This window comes from Megascapheus bottae, chromosome 14 (assembly GCF_031878675.1).
Source record: "Megascapheus bottae isolate mThoBot1 chromosome 14, mThoBot2.hap1, whole genome shotgun sequence".
Taxonomy (NCBI): Eukaryota; Metazoa; Chordata; class Mammalia; order Rodentia; family Geomyidae; genus Megascapheus; species Megascapheus bottae.
In genome coordinates, this window is record NC_143522.1 from 20,786,869 (window position 1) to 20,800,954 (window position 14,086).

Sequence of the window (14,086 nt, forward strand, 5' to 3'; positions counted from 1 at the left end):
TTTCTTCCCCTTTGCTGAAGATAAGGCTTAAGTTTTTGAAATCCCCCACTGAATTTTTTCCCTTTGTATCACTATTGAAGTCATGACAAACTTAGGAAGTCAAACAAGATCAAATAGGGGAAGAATCTAATATAAGCAATGATGAAGAATTCATATACCAAGAGGGCAAGAATATACATGTAAACCTTCTTACCATATGAGTCTTTGATATCATACAGGTTTGTCTTTGTTGTTTATTTCTCTCATCATAATATCCCAGAGGTCCATTATTTTGCTGTAAAGGAGGCTTTCCTTTTTGTTATTTTGAAAGTATGAAATTATATTCTTTTGTATGTACATACTACAATTTTATCCATTCTACTGAAATGGATATCTTTTATTTTCATTATAAGTGATCTTACCACAAATGAAAATAATCAAACATAGAAGGAAAGTATGTATATATAATACAAAATATATATGTATGATAACAACAACAATGAAATTTGGCCTAGAGTTACATTTATAGATAATATTCGTTAGCGTTTTCCATATTATTGAAGATAAGATGGTTTCATAGCTGTTTACCCCTCCAATGACATTAAAATTCTATAGTTTTTGTTAATCGTGACTCAAGGAAGAAAGAGACAGAGTTGAATTTTCACAATAATAATTTTCTTGACAACAGCTTTGACTTCTGATCCCACAGAACCACAACAACTTGTCAGAAGGTGGCAGGGGTGAGGTAGGTAAAAAAGGACTTTCTTTCCTTACTCTCTATTAATGCTACAAAGAATCTTTCTGATAGAAGGACATGCTATAATTTTGTTTTAATGTCTTTAATAGAATGATGCCATTTAGTTCAGCTTTTAATGCAGCCTTAAATTGCTCTTTTATTACCCTTGTTGACAGTCTGGAAGCATGAAATTAGCAAATTGCATTAAAGAAACAAACAAAACAAGAAAGAAAAAAAACTTTAGCCTAGTTAAACAATGCCTGCAAAAGCCACATACATGAATAATGTTCTTACCTTAAAATTCTGAGCATATATTTATTGGAAGGTTTCTTTTATAAGTAATTGTATATTCCATTACATAGAAAATGCATGCAGTCACTGTGACCTTGACCAATGCTTTGCAGTTGCGTTATATAAAAGAAAGAAACTTTAATAATACTTTGACTTCCTTATGAGAAATATGATTTCTCTTGAATCCACTAAGATCCTTCTGTTAAAAACAAACCAAAACAAAAAACATTGTTATTGTCTTCACCTACTATATCACTTTCTCCCGTTAATTATAATCGATCATTTTATTTTATACAAATTTAATTCTATAGCTACACTTGAAAATTATTTTAATATATGTATCTTTATCTGAAGTGATATTGCAAATGTACAAAAGTTTACTTTATCTAGTCTAGAGAAAGAAGACAATTTCAAATAAACATTACCATTGTGTATGTTGAAAACTTTTTTTTTTTTGCAGGGATTTTTTTTTATTGTAATTAGTAAAAGGGTTACATGATATTTGCCAGATAGAAGGTGCATTAATTCACATACATTGATACCCTTTCACATGTCTTGGTACCCATTTCCCTCCCCCCCCACACCCCCAACCCGTCTTGGTTTTCCCCCCTTCCCTATCAAATTTCAAACATCCAAATACAAATAAATTCAATATATCAGATAACAAAGTGAGATACTATACCAATATGAGATGACCAAGGGACAGCAAAGGAGATGAGAGACAACATAGTACATTAAGGACAACAATCATTCATTATATGGCTTTTGTTTCACTATCCTGGAGGTCCTTTCAATTAGCTTCACATTATATGTCCTTATGTATCAAGATTTTGCTCTATTGCAAATCTCTGCTAGTAGAGCCCAAGGTTTCTACTGATTATGACGAATGAGGGAAACCATTGAGCCTAAGTTCCTTTGAGTCTGGCTTACTTCACTTAATATGATTTTTTCTAAGTCTTTCCATTTCCTAACAAATGGGGCGATGTCATTCTTTCTGACAGCAGCATAGAATTCCATTGTGTACAAATACCACAACTTCTAAGAGGCAATCCAAAATTTCATATGGAATAATAAAAGACCCCGTATAGCAAAAACACTTCTTAGCAGAAAGAACAGTGCTGGAGGAATTTCAATTCCAAACTTTAGACTCTATTACAGAGCTATAATCATCAAAACAGCTTGGTACTGGCACAGGAACAGGCCTGAAGACCAATGGAATAGAACTGAGGACCCAGATATTAAACCACAGACCTATGGCCACCTAATCTTTGACAAGAGAGCCAAAAAAATAGAATGGAAGAAAGACAGCCTCTTCAACAAGTTGTGCTGGCAGACCTGGTTAAGCACCTGCAGAAAACTAAAGCTGGATCCTTCTTTGTCACCTTGCACTAGAATTAACTCCAAATGGATCAAAGACCTGGAGGTAAAAGCTGACACACTGAAAACTCTACAGGAAGGAATAGGAGATACACTAGGCCTCCTTGGCACAGGTCGAAACTTTCTTAATAAGGACCAAGAATCACAACAAATCAGAGAAAGGCTGGATAAGTGGGACTGCATTAAACTGCAGAGCTTTTGTATGGCAAAGGACATAGCTAGTAAACTAATCAGGAAGCCTACAGAGTGGGAGAAGATCTTCACCAACCAAACAACGGACAAAGGCCTCATATCTAAAATATATCAACAACTCAAAAAATTGAATCACTCCAAAACTAACCTCCAAAGTAACAACCATCCCATTAAAAAATGGGCCAAAGACTTAAAGAGAGTCTTCTCTGAAGAAGAAACAAAATGGCCTATAGACACATGAAGAAATGCTCAACATCTCTGGTCATAAAAGAAATGCAAATCAAAACAACTCTAAGATTCTACCTCACTCCAGCTAGAATGGCCAGGATCAGGAAAACGAATGACAACAGATGCTGGAGGGGATGTGGCCAGGAGGGATCACTACTACACTGTTGGTGGGAGTGCAAACTTGTTCAACCACTATGGAAAGCAGTATGGCAGTGCCTCAAAAGGCTAAACATAGAGCTCCCCTATGACCCAGCAATTCCACTACTTGGCATTTACCCAACCATCCAGAAACAAGGACATACTAAACCCACTAGCACAACAATGTTCATTGCAGCACTATTCACCATAGCAAAGATATGGAACCAACCTAGATGTCCCTCAGTTGATGAGTGGATCAACAAGTTGTGGTATTTGTACACAATGAAAACTTTTTTTGTATTAGCCTAGCTTTTTAGTTTTGGTGTTGTAACATCTATTTCTCCTTTCTATCCATGCCCTAATTTCGAAGTGAGAAATTAGCTCTTCCTCTTGGTATCTGGCTAGTTGGGCTGTAATTAGTGTTCCTCTCCTCTGCAAATACAAATTGGGGCAATCTGATGAACCTGCCTTCATTTTGAATCTTGAATCAAAGATCAAATGGACTGAAAGTTATTGGGAGTTTTAATGTTGCAAGTGGATTCCGGGATTTCAGAACAAAGGGTCACTTTGACTTTTTACTCTGTGGTTCGCTGGTGACATTGGAGAGTGTGATAAATCATTCTGATTTTGTCTCCACATATAAAAAATGGGGAAAGCAACAGAACACCAAATTCAAAATGATTATAATTAAACACATTATCATATAAAACATAGTAGTTTGTGAATGATGGCTACTGTTTGTTTTCCACCTGAAGAATTCTCAGCCTACCATTTTCTTTTTGTTAACAGTTCCATTCTGGTTACCATATCAGCCTATGTCTTAGATCTACCTGTGGTAGATTATTCTACCTAAACACCGGATCTGTCTATGATGATAACAGATATGCCTAGCTAGCAGATTTATCAATGATATTGATTGTGCCAAATCTGGCTATTAGGTCAAATTTCCCTTATTTCATCCTTATTTTCCAAGTTGGTTTTATTTCCTAGTTGAAGTTATGAGTCTCTCATCACCTTCTCAGAAATGATGTTACTTAATTTATTCAGAATCAATTTCCGATTACTACAACCAAAGAATGTTTTCTGACACATACTGAAATTACAAGGATGTAGTTTCACGGCAACTATTAATTAAAAATGTCAAGCACTAGAAGTTGGTAGATAATAAGATTGAAGTTTAACTTACACATTCAAAAACTCTTGAGTGTTAAAATTTGGAAAAGACCCTTTGGTTAAACTCTTTACAAGATGACTTGGTGAATTAACTACAGTCATTAATGAAGTATGTTTCTTATTCCAACAAGTAAATCTGTACTCATGAAATATTTAATGTTGTTAGAAAATCTCCTAGTCATAATAATACAATTAAGGTAATATAAGGCACTTTTTTTTCATCTTTTGGTCCAATATCTAAAGCAAAACAATTGGAGTATGTAAGAAAAACCTAGAAAAACTGAAAATTTCAAAAGGCATAATAAGGTTCTATAAAACATTAATTTCATGTCCTAAAAAATAATTCTGTGGGCCGGGAGTTTGGCCTAGTAGTAGAGTGCTTGCCTAAAATGAACGAAGACCAGGATTTCATTCCTCAGTACCACATACATAGAAAAAAGCCAGAAGTGGTGCTGAGGCTCAAGTGGTAGAGCTCTGGCCTTGAGAAAGTCCAAGAACAGTGCTCAAGCCCTGAGCTCAAGCTCAGTACTGGCAAAAATAATAACTTTGTGAGTGATATTTCTATTTTAGATGTATACCAAATACCTTTTGTTGTCTAAGATAGGCTGAATGGTATGAAGATATTCTAGATGAAATTTTATGGAAAGGAAAAATATAGAGCCAACAAAACTGGGTAATAACTTTAATGTCATATTGTTTGTGGGCTTTCTTGTGGAGGTGAATACCTTACAATGATTTGCTCAGAACATCTGAGGCACATTCATTGAGCTGGCAGGCTAGATTAAGGTTCTCCTTTGTAATGGCAACTTATTTACAACAAAGTTACTTAAAGGCTTCTAACAAAAATTCAAGGAGACGTTTCTCATCAGTGCCAAGTTCAGACCTGAGAGGAAAAACAATGAAGGGCTTTAGCTAGCTACTAGTATCTTCCTTGTTTGGGCCAGAGGATGGACAGAAGAACAATCCAACAGAGGATGTACAGAGCCACACAGTCTGGGGATGTTTTAGAGTAAACTATTCAGGAATAGTCTTGATTTCTCATAAAATCTCTAAATAAAAAGTATTGTCATGTATAGGATATTTTTAGTGTGACTTCACAATTGTTTGTCATCAGTTTTCAGGAAAAAAAAAAAAAGAGCAACCTGGAAGACTTACAGGAAGAAACTGACACAATAAGATTCAGATAAAGGGGATTCTCATTAGTGCAGGACTTGCAAGCATAGTTTCTACAAAATGAGTAGCATATTCTCATTTTGTAGGGTAGAGACAAAGTGCTAGGTCACTTCCACTTCTGGCTTTTGCCTTTAGTTCACTTCAGTTTTTTTTTTTTCATTTTATTTAACATCTTCCTAAAAAATACGATTAAAATTTAAAAAACAAAGAACAGTGAAGAATGAGGGATAGAAGAGCTAATTAAATGTCCCAAAGCTCCTAGGATGTGGATTCTAAACTGAAAGCCAGGAATCGATTTGTAGACTTGCGATTATGCCTGCTACCCAACACAGGAATGACTCCACTGAAACTTCTCTATGGACTGTGTGACTACCCAGCGAGGGGAAGTGGACTTACATGAGGTATTCAAGTTCTGACCTAGGACATATTTTACCTGAAAACCTTTCAATGATTTCTTCCACACCACAGACTTGTGATGCTGAATGACCAAGGAGATTGTGAAATATTATGATGGGTGACTTGAAATCAGCACATCATGTCCACACAGATTTGCGTCCACAAGACATTTACTCATTTAAGCTCCAGCAGTTCTGGGTGTCCCTAATCCTTTTATCTCTTGAGGAATAATAAGTGTCAAGATGTTCTGATACTGGCTGTTAAATATTCAGATTCTCAAGTTGCAAAGACAGGGTTTTTTTCCCCACAGAATGCACGGTAGTAATTGACATTTCAAATAAAGAATTCCGATTGCTGACTAAAATATGCATTAAGTGTTAATACCTGAATTTTAGAGGTGCAGCAGTCCTGTAGGAGGGATGTTGAAAGCAACAAAAGGATAAATAAAGAAGTCTAGTGGAATATGACTATCTTTAATTCTAACCTGGCAGCAATGATGTTTAGGAAAAAATAGAACCACATAATATTCAACTATGGAACTCTGGGTGTAGTTGGGTTAAATAGAAAGCTTTTTAAAAGTCTTCTCAATCTTAAGTATGAACGCACTGGGGGGGGGGGGGGAATGTAAATGTATACCGGATTCTGTTTTATGAAGTCTTCTGTGTTACTTTGCTAAGAAAGCTCAAGGAAGATTATGCCATGAACATAAATTTCTGGAAAATTCTCGAACCTCAGAAGAATGAACACCATTATATATCAGGAGAGTTGGTTCTACAAACATACATCTCCTGCACTAGAAGCCATTTATTGTATTTGACAGTGCTTTTGACTCAGGAATTTGGAGGGAGGTGAGATCCCAATTCCTGTTCCATGGTCTTATTCTTTGTACCCCTATATACGCATAAGAACATTAAGGAAGTACAATCATGTATTTTATATTATAGTTTAACTGATATTGACTCAAATCCTTGCTAGGTACTGTGCCAAATGACAGGATTTATTAGGGATAGCAAATAAATTTATCTGGAGTGTACACTGTTCACTGGAGAGGATGATTATTGGGATTAAAAGGGAATCATTTGAAAAAGAATCTTGTAATGAGAAAGAATGTCATTCTACTTTGAACATAATTTGGAAGGGAACTGGAGTCCAGGGAATATGCCCATGAGCAAATAATGGCTTTCTATTCTTCAGTATTTTCTATCAGCTATCCCAGCCTTAATATATAATTAAGCAATATAGTTTAATGAAAGGATAAGAAGTAGTAAAATCAGACAAATATCTAAATCTAACTAGATAAATTTAATCAAATTATTTGATTCCATTTATCTTCAGTGCCTTCACAATGGAATGGAATCAATACTATTTCGAAGGGTTTAAGGATCAGGACAATAATAACAAGTGCTCTGAACATCATGAGACTCAATAAATGGTAGAATTATATACACTATTGTTTTTGTTATTGTTCACAAAACCAATAAATATGTTCATCAAATGTTACACTAGCTGTCTCCTCAAGAATGAAAAATTAAATTCTTTATGCTAATGAATGAATTTACTGAAAAGACTGCATTTCTTGCCAAGTGACTTTAGGGGATACACGAATGCAGACTCTGTCATTGATACAGTCTGCTCATTATCAAACATGAAAATAAGTCAGGAAGACTGGCAGCCTCTCCAGAAAGTTAAAAGACAAAGTAAAACTGATTTAAATGCATTCTTAGGTGCAGTGGTAATTGTCTGTGAAAGTGTGGACATAAATGATAATGTGGATGTCATCCCAAAAGGTCCCCGTGTGATTTTTGTAAACAATATCATTGAAATAAAGCATTTCAATCAAGCCTCACTCATTGATCAATGCACAATAGCATCCCAATGCAGCCATTTATTCCCTTCTTGAAATTTTCCATCAAGGAAAAAATGTCTAGCAAAATCTCTGAATAAATATCATTCAAATATGTTAATTAGTTTTTAAGTATTTCATAATTTATTTATGTAGTTAGATGATGACGAAGCTTGAACGCAAGGCTTCAGCATTGAGCTAAACTTTTTCTCTAAAGGCTCTACCACTCTAAGCCATGGCACCAGTGGTGGCTAATTAGAGAAGGGTCTCATGTACTTTCTTCATGGGCTGGCTTTGAACCACAATCCTCAGATCTCAGCATCCTGAGTAGCTAGGATTACAGGCATGAGCCATTTGTGACCAGCTCTGTTTCAGTACTTTTAAAGGTAAATAAGCAAACAGTAGTAGCATTTTTACTGATAAACTTTAGAAAGTGGCTGAAAGGATTAAAAGCAGAGGTTATACTTAGAATTAGAAACAGGAACTTCTTACTGGATAGGCCCAAAATTTGGAGAACATGGTTACTAAAGATCTGACAAATTGAAATGAGTCATTAGCATAAAGAATATTTTCATATGTGTAGAGGGAGCCAACCTAAGATTTAACAAATGTATTTATTACTGCATTGAAAGATAGAAAGGGACAGATCAAAATGCAGCACTGTAAGTTTTCTAATGGAAAATACTGAAGCAAGGAAAATTCAGGGGATATGATCAGAAAGAAGCCTGGGTAAAGTTTAACTAACATAATGAAAATGTAAAGACATTGTGATCAAAAGATAGAAGGTATTAAATTTGTTTTCCTTAAAAATACATGGAAGTAGTCACGTGCTGGTGGCTACTTGCCTGTCATCCTGGCTATTCAGAAAGTTGAGAGATGAGGATCATAGTTCAAAGCCAGTCCAGACAGGAAAGTCCATGAGACTCTTTTTTTAAAAAAAATAATTTTTATTGTGATTAATTGAAGGGTTACATTTTTTTTTTTTTGCCAGTCCCGGGCTTGAGCTCAGGGCCTGAGCACTGTCCTTGGACTTTCTTAAGGCTAGAGCTCTACCACTTGAGCCTCTGCACCACTTCTGGCTTTTTGCTATATATGTGAGGTACCGAGGAATCGAACAGGGGTCTTCGTGCATGCTAGGCAGGCACTCTACCACTAGGCCAAACTCCCAGGCCATCCATGAGACTCTTATCTCCAATTAACCACCAAAAAACAGGAAGTGGTGCAGTGCCTCAAAGTGGTAGAGCACTGTCCTAGAGCTAAAGAGCTCAGGGACAGTACCCAGGTGCAGAGTTCAAAACCCTCAACCAACCAAAACAAAACGAAAGGAAAAACATGGAAGTGTGTGTGTGTGTGTGTGTGTGTGTGTGTGTGTGTGTGTGTGTGCATGCTCTGGGAGCATCCTGACCTGATTGCAAATAGTGTCAACAATTTTCCCCTTTGGGTGATTATACTGTCAGGAGTCTAAATTCTGTGAATAATATCATATGTGAGTGACTTGGAAATATTTTATATGAGATTACTTCTTTCTTTTGACTTAATTGGGAAAAAATTAAACACTGAATCCAAACTGACCTATTCATAATTGCTACAGTCATATAAAACTTATATTTACCTGAATAACAAGCAAGGCTTGAAGCTGCCATGAGAATACAACATATCCTTTCGTTGAGCCTAAGGATGATGGAATATCGAAGTACATTCACTTTATTTGAGTATTTTTGCCTATAACAGTCTCTAATATGCCTTGGGAGCTACTTTTCCTTCAGCAGATGCTCACACAGAGAATAGGCATAATATAGGCATTAAGAATTCATGAAAGTGATAGCCTACATCGAAGTCCAGCATTCTCCACTAAATCCAGGGTTTCGTTATTAACATTGAACATGTGGGTCTCTAAGGCCCTTTTTTTCTCTTTCCTCATATTTTCTTACTATAGATATACCCCTCAGTGCTCTGCTGCTCTGCTCTGCTCTTTTTCAAATGTTTGCATGTAACCACATCTCGACCACTTAGTGTGAAGTGCTGTCAATCTGACAAGGTGCTCTGTGCCTGTTGCCAGTTTCCACAACATCCTACAGAAATCAATAGAAAGCCACCGGTTTGTTAATAAATCTGCAATTAAAATGCAATGAATTTTGAATGAGGAATGATTTTTTAAGTGTCACTGAGGACTGTGCCTTGATAGTGAAATGAGAGAAGGACAGCAAAATTCTTGACTTAGCTCTTAACTTCACCCTGGACTCTCCATGGTCTTCTCAGTACCTTTAGGAATTATATATATTTCCTCCCATGCCAGGCTCTGTCCAGAGGAAATAGCTAGTAGATTAAACGTGGTAAGAAACTGAGGGAAAATTTAAAGGTCAAAAAGTAATTTTTTAATATTTTATTGTGATTAATTGAAGGGTTACATTATATTCCATTATATTCACCAGATAGAAGCGCATAATTTCACAAACATTGATACTCTTTCTTATGACATGGTTCCCATTTCCCTCCCCCACCACTTATCTTGATTTCCCCCTTCCCTATCCAATTTCTAGTAACCAATTAAACAAATATAAAATATATCAGATAACAAGGTGAAATATTGTAACAATATGAGATAACCAAGGATTGGCAAAAGAGATGAGAGATAACATAGTACATTAAGGACAACAGTCACTCATTATATGGCTTTTATTTCCTTCTCCTGGAGGTGCTTACATTTAGTGATGTACTATTTGGCCTTATGTCTCTAGATTTTGTTCTATTGTAAATCTCTGCTAGGAGAGCCCAAGGTTTCTACTGATTATGACAAATGAGGGAAACCACTGAGTTATGTTCCTTTGAGTCTGGCTTACTTCACTTAATATGATTTTTTTCTAAGTCTTTCCATTTCCTTTTTGCCTGCACTGGTTTCATACTACTATCCTCCTCATTTCCACACCCACAGTATCTGGATTTTAGGTGTGAGCCACCTAGACAGCTAATATAAACATTTTGTATTATTGGAAATGGTTACCTTTATAAATTCTTAATTCATGGAAGGAATATATTAGACTTTGTCTTCTTTATTACATTAAAAATTAAATAGACTAATATATTAGGAATAAGAGACAATAAAAAATTGACATTATTGATGTTGCAATATAGATAAGCAACAAAGTAAATACAAGAAGTATTGAACTTTCATCGTTTATAGGATAGGCTTCCCCTTACTTATGTTATTTTTAACATATTTGTCCATGTTTGTGACTATTTCCTAGAATATTTATATAACTATTGTATCAAACTAATTTACCTTAAGATCTCAAGTGTTAGTCTTATTGTCAGACCACAATTCTTTCTCTTACTGGAAAATTTAACCCAAGAGACTCGAAAAGCATCACATTTCAAGAGTGATAATGTTTCACTCTTAAGCAGTAATACTGAATATTGACCTTGATCCAACTAAATCCATTTAAAGGATGATGGAAAACTTTATCATTTCCAGAGTAGATATGTTCATATAACTCAGAGCCTTGACTTCCTTTGTTCAAACTAGTTGCAGTGCACAAAGAATAAAAAGTGCATTGAAGGAAAAATAAATAAATAAAAACCTGTTCTGCAAGGATACTTGAGTTCTCAGCCATTCAAAGGGAAATGTCCGTTTCTATGGCTGCACTGGAATACAGACATATAAAGTAGATGATTTATAATGTCGATTGTACAACCATAGTGAATCATTTCTGAAATATAATAAACTGTAGTTAAGTACAAGCCTGCAGTGGCTGACCTCTATTACCCACTTCATTGTGTTTTACACACTTTAGAAGGAAAATGAACTCATCAATCAAATGATAATGTTTACCAGCACATAGTTTTCTTCTCAGCTGTTAACTTCTAGCAGAAAAAAAGAAAACACATGAATAGTATTGTAAGTGTCACTTGGACAAAGGCTTTTCCCTTTTTCTGGATGACTTAGAGGCAAATAGTCATTAATGCTAAATATTTAGCTTTCTGCTACTCTCATCAGATCAATTGCGAATGCAGAAAAAAAAAATTTAAAGCAGTCAGAAGTTCTTGAGTAATTTTCCCTGATCTATCTACACTGTAATGGGTTATAAAATAACTTCCTAAAGAAAAATGATGTCTTTGAATTAAAGCAGATGCAGACTTTTGAATGAAGTTTTCATCATTTTGCTATTTCTAAAAAGAAGTCTTCCTTATAACGAAGAAAACCCTTAGAAATACATAAAAGGATGATTTACCTTTAATTCTAAAACATTCTTCCTTAGGGTGTGATTATCTTGTAAAAACACTGCCTGTGTTCCCTGCCACTTCATGTCTGCAATGCTTTAAACACAAATTCACAGATTCCTATATCCACGTCATTGAGTGCTTAATGCCACTCTTATTTTATTTACTGGGCCCTTATTTTTACTTAACTTTTCCTTTATATTATTTAGTAGGATTCTGTCGTTTTCTCACCTTTGCTCAAGAAACGTGAAAAATTTTATTCTCAAAATGTGAAGCCAATAGTAACTACCTTGGCTCTCTAGGCTCCCTTAAATGCTAATACATTTTATTATTGGACATCTATTCTGAGTCTTTTTTTCCCTCCTCACTACAATTCCCAAATGATTTGCATCAACTGATATGTTCCATTGCTTCCTCATATCAGGTGTTTAATCATTTTTTTAATTCATGTCATCTCTACCTTCTCATGGGTAGAGACTGACTTCTCATATAGCATGAAAATCAAGACACCCTTGAAAATTCAGCGTTGACTAAAAGAGGCCTACAATGAACAGTCAAGAAGATTATGATGCCAGTGTTTAGCAATCATTTTTTCTGATGAGAAATGATCTTGTGGATCATATTACTTTATACCCCAGTATGTGCTTATAAATGGTTAATGGAGTACAACAGCAGTGGCATATTGGCTACTAACATATAAAAATATATGAAGAAAATACAAATGAACCATTAATTCCAACAAAGAATCGAAAATATGGTAAGGATTTTAGGTGAGCTGCTCCAAGGTATTCTATCATCATTACATTCTTGGGCCATTCCATAGCATTGAAAACCTAATGGACCTCTATTTACTTGGTATGATCTTTGAAATCTATGGTAGAGCTATCTGAAAATGTTTCATTTTCCTAATACAAGAAACTAATCTTTCCTGAATTTTTTCATTGTTTCCTTTTTTTCCCCAGCATTACAAACAAAGGACACAGGATTTGAAAAACTATCCAGACATGTTTAGACAGGTCAAAGCAATCACAGAGTCTGACATTAGTATACTATGGTTTGTAGTATTTTTCCTCTCATTTTTAGGAAAAAAGAATACTGTCTGAGTTGTTTCTATGCCTTTAGGCTAAGACCAGGTACAGTTTCTATCTTTATCAGTTTAATACCCTGAGAAATCCTCTACTCATAGACAGAATAGGACATGCATTTATGGAACTAGGAGGGTGTCTGTTGCCTCATTCCATACATCAGTCTGATATGTCAGTATTTCTAGGAAAGATAAACCCAAAAATAAATACTGTCTAATAGAAATTGTAGCTATTACTATTATTATTTATTTTTAGGATTTTTTATGTCATGTGGCATGGAAAATAAGCTATGTACAGAGCAAATAAAGAATATTGAATCATTTAGTATTCAATATCTCATATATATTAGCAACACAAAGTAGTTTGTTGTATGTATGTATGTATGTATGTATGTATGTATGTATGTATATGTCAAAGTTGATTGTGATTCAAAAAAGAAAATTGAAAAAGTAGGATCTCAAAATTTTCTGACATGGGAAAATAAACAATCTTTAACTAATACACTTCAATGCCTGATATTATTGAGCACCAGTTTGTGTTAAGTAATCACAAAACCAGACACTCTTAGACACTATCACAATTAAGCCTTTCAACTTTATTTTATGCTTAGGATTATCATTATAAAAGAAGAGGAACTATTCTAAGAGAAGTTAAAGTATTTGATCAAAGTCAACACAGTTTTATAGCTGCAGAGGTGGATATCAATTAAGTTTTCCATCTTCTTAAATCTTTCTCTCATGAAATAGCTAATACAAAGAACTGAAAGATAGTGAAATGACTACTTATAATGCATAACTTATTTTGACTTGATAGTGCCAACTTAGTATATTATAATTGTGTCTTTCATTTATTTTACCAAAGTTATTATTTAGTTATGACTTTAGAATTGTAATATTAGACAACACAATAATGGTTTCTGCCCTTATAAAATATACAATCTAGTGAGGAGTGAAAGTGACAAAGGCTACATCAAAATAAATAAAGATTACAAACATAACTTTTATGTGAGAAACAGGAGATCACATAAGTTCATTTTGTGATATTAACGATTCATCCCAGAATTATCAAAGCAAATGGTTGAAAAGTTAATCCGAATGAGACAATTTCAGAATACAAGGGAAGACCATTTATAGTAGGAGAACAAATTCTGGTATCAGAGTGAAAGGGCAGAGGTAGGTAGGACTTAGGGTGGCAACTTGTAATAGGACATGAGAGCCTTAATAAAGAATTATTCATGTGCTTTCGTGATCAAAAATA

The 14,086-nt window shown here is 34.8% G+C and overlaps 1 non-coding gene across 1 annotated transcript; it reads left to right on the top strand.

Moving 5' to 3' along the window:
• The first annotated feature begins 12,847 nt into the window (after positions 1 to 12,847).
• On the top strand, positions 12,848 to 13,030 carry LOC150054784 (U2 spliceosomal RNA). The gene has a single exon (XR_016537708.1). It is a non-coding gene; the product is annotated as a U2 spliceosomal RNA (small nuclear RNA).
• Positions 13,031 to 14,086: the final 1,056 nt, after the last annotated feature.